This window comes from Mercenaria mercenaria, chromosome 14 (assembly GCF_021730395.1).
Source record: "Mercenaria mercenaria strain notata chromosome 14, MADL_Memer_1, whole genome shotgun sequence".
Lineage (NCBI taxonomy): Eukaryota > Metazoa > Mollusca > Bivalvia > Venerida > Veneridae > Mercenaria > Mercenaria mercenaria.
Genome location: NC_069374.1, coordinates 28,017,529 through 28,032,672, shown reverse-complemented (window position 1 = coordinate 28,032,672; position 15,144 = coordinate 28,017,529). Strand labels below are relative to the sequence as shown.

Below are 15,144 nucleotides of genomic sequence, written 5' to 3'. Positions count from 1 at the left end.
TTCATCTTAGAATTTGACAACAAAGTCCTTTTTCCTCTTTTGAATATTTATTTATATGTACTACTTGTTAGCTGAAGTACTGAATAGATGCTAACATTTAGAAGAAAATCAATTCGTCGAACTAAACATATGTTCTTAAGAAAAATAGCATTGTTCGCACATTACCGTCTGACCCAATTACTTTTCAAAATCCGTTATACACTAGCAACACGCAAACCATTTAACTGACGTCATTCTGTTTTAGTAACCAATTTAGAAAGTGGATTTTCTATTTTGTGTTATCAGAATTTCATACGTGCCGCAATGGGGATCGAACTCGCTTCCCGCCGATCCGTGCTTAACCTACCGCGTTAACAGGGCTTTTGTTGGATTAAGAGAAGACAACGTTTTGTCCTCTCCTTGGGTCTCTAAATGCAAGTTGTACTGTAATTATTCTTCAATATAATATATGAAATCAAAGATATTTTCTCATATTCAAAAAGCGATCAAAGAGAAACTGTCTACGGAATAGCTAAGTAAGAAACTAATCATTAGACAACTTATGTAAATGATTTGTAACACACGTGTATATCTGTGAAATATATCACTTTGTGACTAGCCAATACAGGTACTGACTCTGCAGATCAAAAGAGGTATTGTTTGTTTTGTTGGGCTTAACATCGCACGGACACAATTCAGGCCATATGTTGACTTTCCAGATTTGATGGTGGAAGAAAACCCCAGGTGCTCCTCCGTGCATTATTTCATCATGGGCAGGCACACGGGTAGAACCACCAACCTTCCGTAAGCCATCTGGATAACTTCCTCACATGAAACATTCAACGCCTAGAGTTAGGCTCGAACCCAGATCGGTGAGGGTATACCTTACTTAATGATATCATATGGTGCCTAGAATGTTTCACAATACATTACAAGTCACAGGATTATATTTAACTGACTTACGATATATTCAATAAAAGTTATATTTGACGCCATACGTATTGTGAAGTTATAAAGATTCACACAAGATAAACTTTAATTTCCTTTCATTAGTGGCAGCACACCATTATATAATTCTCTTTAAGTAACATTGCTTGAATTTTACAAAAAAAAACAACAAAAAACTGTTCTTTAAAAAAAAAAACAGAACGACTGTAATAATTGTTTTCATCCGATTTATATGACAATGAACAAGCAGATCGACAGAAGCTATAACAATCACAGTGAGTGAAATGCAATAAGGAATATGGTTTATGTTTCACTGATCTGAACTTACTATTTTATTTTCTAGCATAAAATACAAAAATAAAAGCACCAGAACCAAATATGGTTGCCTTTTTTCTGATGATTATATTCAATCACAAAAAAATTAAATCACGAAAAAGTTACTGATATTACGATAAGCCTTTAACATACAGATCAGTTATCTGTGAAACCTGTTCGTAAACAGTTACGACAAGTATTTATGCTTCTTCAGCTGCTTTATTATGCAATGCATGCATATAAATAAAGAAATGATACTCGCAGTTTGTTTTATTGATTTCATTGTAGACAAATTTGCAATACTTTGTGAAATCAAAATCTAAAGGAAGCTGCCCTGTAATATCACATAATTGTCAGAGTTTGTCTTCGATTTCTTTTGAGGATTTTTTCCTCTATTGTATACTTAACCAGCAATAAAACTTTATGTTAGAATTAGTTTGAGGTTAGTACATTTTGTCTAGTTAATAACCGACCTTAAATTCAGCAATAGCGCGTTTAATTATAAACTTTTAAACGGGTTTGGTATGGCATATTGAAATTGTAAGCTTGTTTTGTTTGTTTTTTTTTTTGTTGTTGTTGTGCGTGTGTTGTGTTTAATGTCACAACGACATATAAATAGATTTCAAAGCACCTCTGAAATGAAATTCAATTAATTTGTTAAATATCTTATATTGATATACTGTATGGAATGAGTAGCATAAATATTTCAGTCTTTATACCAAATGTATTTGAATAATTATTCTACAGTTATCTAAAGGTATGATCGAAGTTCAAAGAAATATCATCCTAATTTCATTTCATAACATTTACTATACTTTAATGGAAGAACATCGATTTCATCAATGAAATTCTCATTTCCGTCTTAGAACATGATTTATAGTCCTTCTCCATTTCAAGTATTGTAAGCATACCACTTCGTACGAACATGCCCCACCGAAATAATAATAAAGTATAAATAACAATACGCCAGAAAGAGTCTATCTAAATTATGCAAAACTTATTCAGTAGAATAACTTCAAGAAATTTCTATATCACTAATAGTTGCACAGCAGTTGATTTTGTAAACAGACTCTGTAAAACATATATTTAGCAAAGTTCAATACTAATAATGATAGCACCTATGAATGTCCCCAGTGATTTGTTTCTAGAAGATAGGGATGATTTGCGAAAAGAAGAATGACAATAAAACACAATATTTTCCTTTTCATACTGACAGATTTCGTTATTGCTTGAAGATATGAAAATGTATAGAGCGCTTCAATATCATGGTTATTAAAGGAGTCTTCTAAATGGTTTACTGAGATAAACATGTTATAAAAGAGAGTGGAAAACCCCAAACAATAAGCAAGAACCAGGGAACAACTGTTATAAATCACTATGTCAATTAGCGGTTTATTGAGACGCAGTCCCTATGTGTATTATATGTCTAGCGAGTATGGTTAAGAACGCACTTCTGTAGACATCGATGACAATTGTTTGTGTAGGATTTAATCTGTATGAATATATGTCTGCTGAGAAAAAATATAAAATCACAGAAAATATTCAGTTTATAACACACCTGGTGGTCTTTTTTAACCTACATTACATGAAGCCTTGTTATATTGTCTGGTACTTTGAGATCATGGTGTCAATTGAAGTTTATAATAATAGAATTTAGATAAAATTTAGACAAAGCATGAGAGGTGTTTCACTTTTAATAGCCTCCTATGAACAGCCTCAATCGAACCAAGCCTGCTATTATTTTCCTTGGTTGCGGTCTATTTGGTTTTCTGTTTCTTTTCCAAGATTCTCCTTATAGATTTTCACTATAAGTAAAACAGTATGATATTGTCTTAACATTTAGCATGAATTGGAATGCTCGCCAATAATATCCCGAATGCGGAAAATGAACGGAGTGTGTGGTCTTGTCGTCTGCATAAACGCAAAGTTAAAACGTTTAGGTACAAAATTTATATTAATGTTTATACTTTCATGTACGTTTTAAATACCGGTAAGCATTTTTTTGTATATCTTGGGTTATGTTCCCCTACAATACTAAATAACAGTGCGTCAGTGCGACATATTAGTCTTTCTAAGTGATTGAGACTAAAAAAGTTAATATATTCCATTTCAGAAAATTAACTGGATCACATATATACAGTGGATTTGTCATTAAAGGGCTTAGGCAACATAGTTTGCTTTTCAAGACACTAGAACCACCTATGTAGATGCATAGTTTGAAGTTCTAATTAATTTGGATATAGAGAGTATTGATACGAACATACAAGGAAAGAACGAAAGTTTTATTTTTACATGTATTCTATCCGTAGCATACTACGAGATACATGGTCAGCACTGGGAAAAGTATATACTAGTCAATTTCGGTAGCTTATTTCTCACCTATAACGTGGTTCGGCAACACCAGTCACATCATGATGCATTTTCCCTTAAAATATTGACAACGCAATTTGCTGATTGGATTTTAGATCAAGACTTAAGCAGCTTTAATTTCACTTGAATGCTTATATGTTTCGATCCAAAAATTTCCCGCAGTTTACAATAAATATTTTGAGTGAAATGGTGTTTAGATTTTATCACGTAGTAACATATATATGAAGAATTGTATGTGAAATTACATGTGCAAGATTCTATTGAGCTGTTAAAAATTACTGAATCATATATATGAAATAGCATTTATTATAATATATACATGTCAAACAAATTTTTACACTGTTAAAAGACTTTATGACTGGTAAAATGTGTTATATCTACAGCTTTAGATAAGTTTCAATAGGTCTGTACAAATGCCAATGCATTATTAGTCTGGAAAATCACAAGCACTATACACAGTTTATTTCAAAGTAATTTAGAAGTTTGATTGCACCCACTGACGTTTTCAGCAGTGTAGTTTAAGATTCAATGTTGTTTTTTTTAAACATAAAATTCAGCATCACCTTTATTGATTTCGTAAAACGTTAAATGATCTGCTATTCTGATACGTTATCAAGCAATTGTCGGCTGGGTTGTTTTGTATGAGTTAATATAATATCATTTCAAAAAAAACAGTGTTATTCAATATGTGAAAAGTGACGCATGTCGACACTTTTTAATTCAAGACAATATTTCTTAAAAGAGAAAGAAGTACGAGATAGGAAATCAACTTGCGTGAATATTACGTACTTGGAGAATATTGTACCATATTGCTTCAAAAACAATATATATATGAAAAAGATTTCCCTAATGTAATCATGTAATTTAGTGTATATATTCCTTTAACTTTAAGTCTTTATTTGTATCTTTCAGACACTTTAAGTAAAGTTACAAGGTAAGAACACTTTCTTCATTATAATATAATATATTATAAAGACAAAACCATGCTTCTACATATAAATCAACAGTTAATAAATGATAGAAACCCATCTTTCTCCATCATTATTTTGTTAATAAGTCTATTTTGTAAATATGTTAAATCATTTTTGTCGGATGAGTTGGCTATATATGTCTATGAGGTTATTTATGTTCTCGTCTGTCTGATTGATTCACTAATGACTTGCAAGCTTTTTAAGAACATATAATCATTTACGAAGTTCAGCAGATTATTCTTGTTTTTTTTGTTTTGTTTTTTTTCTTTTAATAATGAAAAAGAAACATTAGATATTTACTGACTTTGATACCAAATACTTTTCTTTAATTTAAAAGCAATACTAATGTGATTTCAAGACGTAGCATAGCAATTTAGTTATACACCGTCTTATTATGTTACATATTTATTCAATTGTGGATAAGTTTATTTCAGAATGATCTCCTATTTTGATATATACTATATTTAAAAATTATTTTATCAAATGTTATTTGCTTGTAACAAGAAGTTAGTGTCTGTGAAGTGTCTCTTAAATGCAAGGAGGTTTGGAATTGCTTACATTATGCTATAATATATGAGGATAGAATAGGGCTGAATATGTTATATAGGTAAAAACTACAATGTACTTAAGTTAAAAATAAATAACTCGTGACAAAATTGAAAATAGTTTTATTTTTAAGCGAAATATTCTAGCACATCTTATTCAAGCGCTTGATAGCATTTACTTTATCATCAAAATTCTAAACTAAAGTGTAATATCACTTAGAACATGCTGCTTACAAATTTGATGAAATCTTAATAGTTTATTAAAACGAAGCTGGCATACTTACGGCGCTGTACTTTCACAATGACATTGACATAAGCAGTTTATTCTATACTTCCCAGTGATGAATTTTTCGGGCATACATCAGCATTTATAACTGTGATAAGCAGCTCTATAAATGTTTATTGTCTTTGAAGTTTTATCACGTCAAGTATGTCTGGCGGCTACTTTTCCAATTTTGTTGGTTCGAGAGTATTTAAGGAATACATATTAAACCTTTTCGTTATAGTATGAAGAGATCTGCTATATCTTTACATAAATTCTTTCAATTATTTTAAGCGATTTTCATTCAAAAAGGGTTCGCAATTGAGGGAATTTAAAGAAATCAAAATGTTTTGAGTATAGTTGAAGCGCTTTCTTCGTAACTAAGGCTAATAAAGTGAATTGACGTACAAATGTCTTGTTAATTAGTCAAATAAGAAACGGACTTATTGTTCAATTATTTAACATGTTATATTGTAAGACCCAGGTGAATCCATTTATTATAGATGGTAAGAAAATAATTAGCGACAAGGCAAGTACTTATAAACAGGTCAGACAAAAGTACTTAAGTAGGAAAACAAACGTTCAAGATAGTTGTCTTGTGAACTATTGTAATACATCTTTTTGTTCAATTAACGGTATTCTGTTCGTGTATTAGATATGTCAATACAGGGCTTAAATGCGGATTCTTTTATACAGCGTTAAAAAGAGACAGGTTTATTTGAAGTAAATTAAGGGATTAAATAAAATCTATTCTGGTGTTCTTACATGTAAACACAAAATCCTTATAATGCATACATTGTACAAATGCATCATATACTGAAAATATCATTGAAAGACAAGTAAAATAGTAAAATCCTAAAAATGTAATCATTATATATGAACAATGATAATAACAAAATCCTTTATTTTTGTGCACAAACACTAGATCAGAAGTTGTCTGACATAAAAGATAATTCAAGATAATAATTAGGAAACAATATCGAAACGTTTATGTGAGAATGATTGAATAAAACGAACTAACTAGCTCTCTAAAATCTTATCCCGAGACGTAAACACTTCTAAGTGTCCACATATTCTGTCTGTTTTAAATGATCCGTTACATGCCAGTTCGTTATCAGACTGCGATATTGGTATATTCTGATATGCTTTTTCTGTCTCGAAGATTTGAAATTTGAAAACTATTAGTTTCTGCACGTGTACCTAACTAGTTTATACAAAATACTATGGTTAACATATCGTTACCGTGTGGATATTCAAAAGGCAAATAATAAAGCGGTAAGGAATGAAAAAATATTATCTGAATCATTAAGTTCAACCATCAAAGTATTTAAGTGCGATGTGTAGCATGAATCTGCCGGACTCTGAAGTCAGATGTAAATGTAGGCTTATTAGTGATCTAGAAATCTACTTTATCTCCAAAGTGCCTCTTACACAGGAGAATCAGTGCAAAATGCAAAATGTCAACAAATGGTGGAAAAACAACTTTAATTTTAGTTAATTCAACACTGATCTCATATTAACGTTAAATGAACATTTTAAGTGCAGCTATGGTTTGAACAAATAAAGTTCCATATGTTTTAAAATAATAATCTGAAGCAATATTTTGATTCAGAAAAGTCTTCAATTATTTATATCGCCCGGCTTAGTCAATAATGAAATTAATGGTACTTATAGATAAACATGATTTAATGGAATTCTAGACAAATAAACATTGGCATATTTCTTGATAAATATTTTATCACAGTAAAATTAGATATCTGTACAGGCTGCTTATTGTAGCTATCTAATTTTATAGGAAGGTTAAATAGTCGTGAAAATGAATCATTAGAGATTCATATATATATGTAAATCGTGTTTGAAGTGTAACCCACAATTTCTATAGGAAGAAGTAGATTTTGTTCTATCTAAATTGCAATTTGTTTTTATATTGTAGGTCAGTCTTCATTTCATATGTGTATAACTAAATTAACGTGATTGCAGTAATATACGAATGCGTACAACTTTCTTATCAGTTAAGTAAACTAAACTTGCATAAACCAATATATTTTCCAGTATTGCTCCTCCAAGTCGGCAGTTAAACAGTTTTATATTTACGTCAGACTTAAAGTTAGATAAAAATGACTAGACGTGCCTTTTAATTTTTCTTTAATGTAATGCGTACGCGGAAATTGGAGGAAAATTCCACCTTACGCAATTATATGTGGCTGTCGAGGAGATTAATTATATTTTTAAATTATCATAAATAATATCAAAAATTGGTATTAATGCAGTTTGGTATTTATATGCGACACATGCTGAAAATGTTATAATAAATGCAGATACGTGCTTACCCTACTTTAAAAAGGGCGCAGTCATGCTTTAAAATAGAAATCTGTTTTGAAAATTATGCGTTTGAAAGTCAAATAAACTTTTTATTTTGCAATTTAACACATTTTAGATATATATCAATACAGTTTGGGTAAGGAAACATTATGATCCTAGTAGTCACTCAAGTGTAAGATATGTCCATTTGAAGGTTTGGTTCTTACAGATTGATATCATGGAATTTTCAGCAATATTGCATTTAATTCTAAATATTAAGACGGGTTAGGTATGGAATATTGAAATTATAAGCTTGTTTTTTTATTTGTGTGTTGTGGTTAATGTCACAACTACACATAAATAGATTTTAAGGCAACTCTGAAATTAAAATCAATTTATTTGTTGACTATTTCATATAGATATACTGTATGGAAAGTAAAGAGTTGCATAAATACTTCAGTCCTCACCAAATAGATCTGAATAATCCTTTTACAATTATCAAAAGGTATCCAAGTTCAATAAATATTATTCTAAATTTATTTCAGAACATTTACTATAACTTAAAGGAAGAACGTCGATTTCATAAATAAAATTCTTATTTCCTATTTAGAACATGATTTATAGTCCTTCTCCCTTTCAAAACCACCTCCACTCGTACGAAAATGTCCCGCTGAAATAATAATAAAGTAAAAATAACAATACGCCAGAAAGAGAACATTGAGTAAAATAGAATAAAACACTACTGCTGTATATATCATTATACATTTCAGACACGACCACGAAAACAAGTAAACATTTTAAAAGGAGATACCCATAAATAATATTCTGATTAATCATTATAATAGCTTTTATTTGTATTTTCAAGTTAGATAGAAGTGTTTAAGGATGACTTACAAAATTCCATCTCGAAAAGAAAAGAAGAGGAAAAATTTGACCAGGTTGGTTTAATTTGTCCGCATCCTTTTTAACTGAAGATAGATAACAATCATATATTTGCACTCTATATTGTGTAAGATTATTAAATATGCTCTTAGTACTTTGACTGAACAATCAACACGTGAAAGTCAGGTTTTATTATTTAATGCACCGTTCGAACGAACGAAAAACATATATTACCTACATTTATAACAATGTGAAAATAAACAGCATCCCCAAGCGAGCATTTTTTCTAACATATTCACGAGTAAAATCCATTTATATATCATGGCTGATCTCTTGAACAAAGCCGATTTGTTGAATTTGTTAAATCTTGGGTGTTTCAAAAATATTCCTTAAGATACATTTAGATACATTGAAAGCACTGTTTATTCAAATAAATGCTAAACTAGGCCAAGCCTTGTACTTTGAAAAATGTGCTAGCCGTTTTTTAAATTGATATTACATTGAAACTCAATATCTCAAAATCGCTTATCTCAAAATTCCGAAAAACATTTGCAAGTCCCATCCCACAAACACGTGGGTATGTGTCATTTGAAGTGGAAATTCTGTTATGAAATCGAAGAAAAACACACGATCATTTGTAATTTGAGATACCTAATCCAACCGTACTTTTCTATATATATATATATATATAGAGAGAGAGAGAGAGAGAGAGAGAGAGAGAGAGAGAGAGAGAGAGAGAGATTAAAATATGATGAACTAAATTATGCAAAACTTATTCAATGTAAGTTCTTGTGTAGAATAACTTTCATAGCAGATGACCCTGTAAACATATATTCAACAAGGTTCAATACTAATAATGATAGCACTCATGAATGTCCCCAGTGATTTGTTTCTAGAAGATGGTGATGATTTGCGAAAAGAAGAATGACAATAAAACACAATATTTTCCTTTGCATACTGACAGATTTCGTTCTTACTTGAAGATACAAAAATGTATAGAGCGCTTCAATATCATGGTAATTAAAGGATTCTACTAAATGTTTTCCTGAGATAAACAGGTATAAAGCATGGTCAACAAGAGTTTCTGTTAAAAGGACCTAAATTATCCGAAAGACCTTGCATCTTTATTTTTCCATTTGCTGACAGTAAATGTTTATTCTTTGTAAATAAACCTATGATCGTGAAAGTAATTATTTACACAAAAGTATCCGAGAAGGACAAAACAAACAATTAGCGCGAACGAAGGAACAACTGTAATAAATCACTATGTCAATTAGCGGTTTATTGAGATGTAGTCCCTATGTTTATTATATATGTCTAGCGATTATGGTTAAAAAAAATTCACTTTTGTTGACATCGAATGCAAGTTTTTGTGTAGGATTTTGTCTGTATAAATATATGACTGCTGATCAAAAACATATAAACACACAAAATATTCATTTTATAACACATCTGATGGTCATTTTTCAACCTAAATTACATGTATCCTTGTTGTGTTATCTTGTTGTTTAAGATCGTGGTGTAAATAGACGTCAATTATAATAGCATTCAGATGAAGCCGGTTCAGTGAGGCGTGAAAGGTGCTTCTGTTTTCATTACCTCACATAAACAGCCTCAATCGAACCAAGTCTGCTATTATTTTGCTTGATTGCGGTCTACTTTTCGAAGGTTTTCCTTATAGATTTGTTCACTATAACTAGACAACTAAATATTGTCTAAACATTAAGCATGAACATGCGGAAAACAAACGGAATCGGGTATATCTATATTCTGAAAGGCCAATATACAGCAATTTTGTGCTATACAGATTGTGCCACTAAACTGTAGTGTTGCTATATATGTGGCCATATACTGTCTTCCGTCCGTTCACAATTTCTTGTGAACACGATAGAGACCACATTTTGCAATTAATTTTAATGAAACTTGCACACAACTTGTATTGGCATAATATCTCGTTCCTTTAGACAACTGGGGCCCTATTCATAAAGAATCTTAAGTATAAGCTTTGACTTAAGTTGAAGATTTTACTTAAGTTTGTGGTGATTTCAGCTTAAGTCTAAGAAAAAAAAAACTTAAGTCCTATTCATAAAACAGCTTAAACTTAAGATACGTAAGAAATGATTTAAGTCAGAAAATAAAATGGCGTCGTAGTACGATTAAAGTGTTGTTTTTCAGATAAAAGCACTTTAGACATAATTGTGCATGTTGTATCTGTCTGAAATTAATGCTGTTTTTTTTTTTAATGTTTTCGTCCACAATAAAAGCCAATAATTACTTACTAAGTTGTTTTATGAATAACAAATATACTTAAGTAAAATAAATTTCTTACCTACGTAATACTTAAGAAAATAATCAATTTCTTATACTTATACTTAAGATGATTTATGAATACGGCCCCTGGCCAATAACTCTTTTCTTTGTACAGATATCAAACCATTTGTGTCGGAATGAAATTTCATTTGCGTTGATATTTGTCTATAGTCTGCATTTGTACAGGTTACTTATTCACTAATGCATGTTTCTTTTTTAGAATGTAATCATTTACGAAGCTCAGCAGAGTATTCTTCTGTTTTTGATGTTCTAAGTGTATTAAAGAATTTTAATGAAAAACCATTTGGTGTTTCCTAACTTTGATGTCAAGTACTTTTCTTTAATATAAAAGCAATGTAATAAATGTGATTGCATGACGTATAATAACAATAAAGCTGTATACCGTCTAATGTTATATGTTTGTTCAATTATAGATCAGTTTATTTTAGAATTATCTCCTATTTTGATATATACTATAATTTTTGAAAAAATCTTATTTTATCAAATGTTATTTTGCTTTCATTCACCACTTTCTAACAAAATGTAAGTTTCTGTGAAGTGTCTCTTAAATGCAAATAGATTTAGTATACCTTACATTATAATGTAATATATGATAACAGAATGGGACTGAATATGTACTAGAGGTAAAAACTGCTCAAGTTAAGAATAAATATTTCTTGACAAAATTGTAAGTAGTTTTATATTTTAGCGAAATATTCTAGCACATTTTAATCGAGCGGCGGAGAGCGTTAAATTTTAGTTTATCATCAAAATTCCAAACTAAAGTTTAATATCACTTAATACGTGCTGGTTACAAATTTGATGATATCTTAATAGTTCATATAAATGAAGCTAGCACTCTTACAACGCTCTGCTTTCACAGTGACATAAGCGATAAATTCTTTTACTTCTCATTAATGAACTTTACGGGCATAGTTTAACATTTATTATTACGATAAAAAGCTCTCTAAGTGTTTATTGCCTTTGAAGTTTTATCATGATAAGGGTGTCTGGCTACTTTTCAAATGTTGTTGGTTCGGGATTATTTAAGGAATACATATAAAGCCTTTTCGTAACAGTGTGAAGAGATCTACTATTTACTTAAATTCTTTCAATTATTCATACTTTTCATTTGAAAAGGGTTCGCAATTTAGGGAAGTTAAAGAAAACAAAATGCTAGAAAAATATTTTTTAATACAGTTGAAGCACTTTTCATCGTAACTAAGGCTAATGAAGTGGAATGAAGTAAAAATTTCTTAAGCTAATTAGTCAAATAAGAAACGGCCTTGGTGTTAAATTATTTAACATGTTACAGTGTAAGACCCCCGTGCATCCACTTAGTAAGAAAATAATTTGCGACGAGGCAAATGATTATAAACAGGTAGACAGAAGTACTCAAGTAGGAAAACAAACGTTCAAGATAGTTGTCGACATGTGAACTATTGTAATACATCTTTTTGTTCACTTAGCGGTATATTGTTTGTGTATTAAATATGTCACTACAAGGTTTAAATGCGGATTCTTTTATACTGCGTTAGAGAGTAACATATTTATTTAAAATAATTTAAGGGATTAAATAACATCTTTTCTGGTGTTGATACGTGTAAAAAATAATCCTTTTATTTTATGCTTATTGGTGAAATACTGGAAAATAGCAGTGAGATATAAATCGATATCACTCACAGTGCCGAACTTCTTTTTTTTTCCAGATAAATTATCTCCCTTGAAATATATTCTTTAATTACCTCCCTTTGCTGCCTTTAAAATCACTGGATTATACTAATACTCAAGCAATACAGGAGTCATGAACTGCTAGACAATCCTATATCGAAAAGGCTAGCTATATAATTAAATCTGCAAAAGAAATAATGCTACCTTTGTCAGCTTGGTTGCTAGGCCTTGCCATTCATGTAGCTACAGACATGTGTGTTTCCTCTACTTTTTTCCATTGGTTCACTATCGTGTGGTAGATTTTACTGGCGACAACACATTTAGTTGGTTGTTGTCTTAGTTAATTATCACAAGACATCAACTCAACCTTACGTAATATGCCAGCATTTTCGTCGAAGTACTTTCCCACTCCAACTCCAAGCCCAGCCAGTTGTGTTCCAACTTCCCTCCATTTTGTTATGCTATGCAGCTCCTAGATCAATATTTCCTAGCTATTTCTATTGAATCCATGATGATATTTAATTTTGCAGCTTGATTTTCCAAGGGATTACGCATATTCCACAGTTGTTTAGATTTCTAGTGTTGTTTTTTTTAATCTGACCTTCAGTGTGTGTTTGGTAAACAAAGCAAGCTTCCGGTTATTCAACGAACTGACGGATTGACCCGAAAAGTTTTAAATATGTTTCTACTTAACTACCGGCATTTGTCAATGTCTCTGTTAGCCGCGGACTGTGTATTTTTACACAAAATATTTAAATGCAGTTTTTGTTTTTAAAAACAAATTGGCGTCGTGTTGATTTAATGAACCTAATCACCAACATTCGATATTAATGTGCCTAAGTGTCCATGGTAATTTAGCGGATGTATCATATGTAACACGGTAGCTTAAATAAATCCGAATTCCGTCATGAAATATTGGATTTATATGAACATTTATGCACGTAATAAACAAAAAATTCTTTGATCTTCACAAACTAGCATAAAATAAAAAGAAAATTTGTTTGTTTGCAGTGAGATATCGAAATATATCATCACCGATAAGGGAGACAATTCTGATATTTTCACTCAGGCTCCGCCTTCGTGAAAATATTCAATTGTCTCCCTTATTAACAAATATCCTCTATATATAGTGCATAAATTGTACACATGCAACTTATACTGAATATATCATTGAAAGACAAGAAAGGTAGTGTAATCCTTAGAAAATAATGTAATCATTATTATTTTAACAATGATAGTAAATCCTTTATTTATGTGCATGAACACTGGATCGGAATTTTTTTCTGACATAAAACAGTACTGCAGTCAGATAATTCAAGATGATTATTAGGAACCAATATCGAAACCTTTATGTCAGAATGACTGATTAAATGTACAGAAATCAAAACAGCTTAGGCCTGGAAACCTGATCAGTAATTGTCCTCATTCCAAGCAACAAATACCAAAATACGTCATTGTATTAAAGAAACGAACTATATATATATTTGATTTATAGATTTGTATTGATGTCATCGAGTATATCTTGTCTCGAGACGTAAACACTTTTAAGTGTTCACACATTCAGTCTATTCTGTTTTAAATGATCTGTTACATGTCTGTGGTATATGCCAATACGTTATCTGACTGCGATAATGGTACATTCCGATATGCTATCTCTGTTTCGAAGATGAGAAATGTATCAGTTTTTTTTTAAATTATACCTTACCCGTTTATTGAAAATACCTGTAACAACATAGTATGTTAAAGTTAACAGATGGATATTAAAAAAAATAGATTATAAAGCGGCAAGTAATGAAAAAATACTTTCAATAATTTCGAACATCAAAATATTAAAGTCCAATTTATAGCACGTGTCTGTTGGACTCTGAAGTCCGCTGTAAGTGTATGCATATTTGTGAGTTATAAATCCACTTGATCTCATAGAATAAGTGCAAAATGCAAAATGTCAATAAATGTTGGAAAAACAACTTATATTTTAGTTAATTCAACACTGATCTCATAATAACGTTGAATGAACATTTAAGTGCAGCTTTGGTTTGAACAAATAGAGAAGTTCCATGTGTTGTTAAATAATAATCTGTAGCAATCTGTTGATTCTGAAGAGTCTTCATCGCCCGGCTTAGTCAAAAATGAAATAAACCGTACATATAGATAAACATGATTAAATGGAATTCTAAACAAATAAACATTGGCATAGTTCTTGATAAATAATTTATCACAGTAAAATGAGATATCTGTACAGACTGCTTACTGTAGATATTTAATTGTACAGATGGGTTAAGTAGTCATAAAGATAAATATTTTGAGATTCGTACGGAACTATATGAAAGCCTTGTTTGAAGTGTAACCCACAATTAGTAAGGATGAAATAACATAAACGATGTGAAGTAATTCTGTAAAAAGTATATTATACTTCATCACATAGTAACACATAGTAAGGATTGTTTCGTTTTTTTTCCTGGCTTTATACGCAAGAAGGGTTTCGAAGTCCGTCACAAAGTAAGACGTTGTATAAATATATGTACATTCTCTTTAATTAAGTAAATATTACTGAATGTAGGCACACAAAAAGCAGTCAGTTTTTCGAACT

The 15,144-nt window shown here is 30.7% G+C and overlaps 1 protein-coding gene across 13 annotated transcripts in view; it reads left to right on the top strand.

Moving 5' to 3' along the window:
• LOC123527108 (G-protein coupled receptor dmsr-1-like) overlaps positions 1-15,144 on the top strand; it is a 442,014-nt gene that overhangs the window by 42,471 nt on the left and 384,399 nt on the right. For 7 of the 13 annotated variants that reach the window (XM_053523120.1, XM_053523118.1, XM_045306391.2 and 4 more), the window contains one exon: positions 4,525-4,546. The exons of 5 other annotated variants lie outside the window; for them this stretch is intronic. The gene's annotated coding sequence lies outside the window, so the exon portion shown is untranslated. Of the gene's footprint in view, positions 1-4,524; positions 4,547-8,610; positions 8,630-15,144 lie in introns of those variants that run through there. One more of the 13 variants, XM_053523121.1, reaches the window with a different exon arrangement.